Here is a 1273-nt window from a genome sequence, read left to right as displayed (position 1 = left end):
GTGTGGACGTGGACCCTCTCAAGAAACTGTGGTGACCTGGAAGAACTAAGACAAGGTGAAAATACACGAACAGGACCGAGAAAAAAAGCGACATTTTCCGAGGTAGGGGGAAGACATCAAGGACAGACAAAGATGCACAGGGATCTTCTTGATTTAGTCCTAAGATATGATGTGAGAAAGCGGCCTTAGATTATGTTGCTCGTCTTCAACGCATGGATGTTTTTTCTACTTTGTGATGGTAGTACGTTAAGTAAAAATGTTAAGAGTGTAGTATATTTTGGCGTGACGTTCGGAGATGATAATAAAATGACCATTGAACATTAAAAAGATAGAATGTGATATCTGATGACATCTTGGAATATCAAGACATTGGAGAGGAAGAAGGTAAAGACATATTGTAATATGCATTTGATTAAATCAAGGGTAAAGAAAGCTCGTGAAACTTAAAGACAAAATTTCGTGGTCTGGTTACTGCACACAGTCAAAGCTGGTACATTATGAACATACACAGTAACAAGGCAATATATTCTAAATTATCAATATTGTGTTAACGATATCTATATTCGGGCAATAATAGTAAAACTGTGAAAAACCGTAAAATCATATGAAATAATAAAACACAACGTACCTTCTGTAAAACCCATACTTAAAATCAAAATGTACTCGTGTTCATATATTATTAATGGTAAATTACTACACCTATTGTAAGTAAAAAAAAAAATATATATATATCTTTTGGCAATGAAATACCTTAAAAAATACACCATCATATTAATCAAAACATTTCATGCAGGAATGGACAAAGTACCATGCATATCAAGCACATCCAAGCAAGCACAGCGAAAGTCATGACACAAGTGCTCAGAAGCTTCGAGAAAAAATAGCGGGCATCTCACTCTACCTACGTGACCATTCTCATATCATTGTCGCTTCGTGTACACTGGTACTACCTTCGGTTATGTTATTTGGTTTACCAAAAGAGCACACTTGCTTTTGATTGGTTGAAAAGGGGAGTACAGAGATCTCTTTTTGTTCCCAGTTGACCAATGGTGAGTGACTCATACTCTGCCATTTTGACCAATCACATTCGCCGAATAGCAAAGGTTGAGGCCAGCTACAGAGAGACGACTATACCTAATATGCAGCCAGGGAGATCATCTTGCTTTACTCTGTCCTCTTGTGAAGCTTCATTGCACAGTCTGTGAACACCCTGCAACTCTAGCCTCTTTCACTTGGCTCCTGGCTGGTGCAGCAAGAGAGTTAGCATGGGGGA

General features: G+C 38.2%; 1 protein-coding gene across 4 annotated transcripts in view; it reads right to left on the bottom strand.

Moving 5' to 3' along the window:
- The window catches only part of LOC119585223 (poly [ADP-ribose] polymerase tankyrase-1-like), a 13965-nt gene that overhangs the window by 3049 nt on the left and 9643 nt on the right, over positions 1-1273 (bottom strand). The window lies entirely within an intron of this gene.

Source organism: Penaeus monodon, chromosome 19, assembly GCF_015228065.2.
Source record: "Penaeus monodon isolate SGIC_2016 chromosome 19, NSTDA_Pmon_1, whole genome shotgun sequence".
Lineage (NCBI taxonomy): Eukaryota > Metazoa > Arthropoda > Malacostraca > Decapoda > Penaeidae > Penaeus > Penaeus monodon.
Note: the sequence above shows the minus strand (reverse complement) of the source record. Positions and strands in the feature narration are given on the sequence as shown.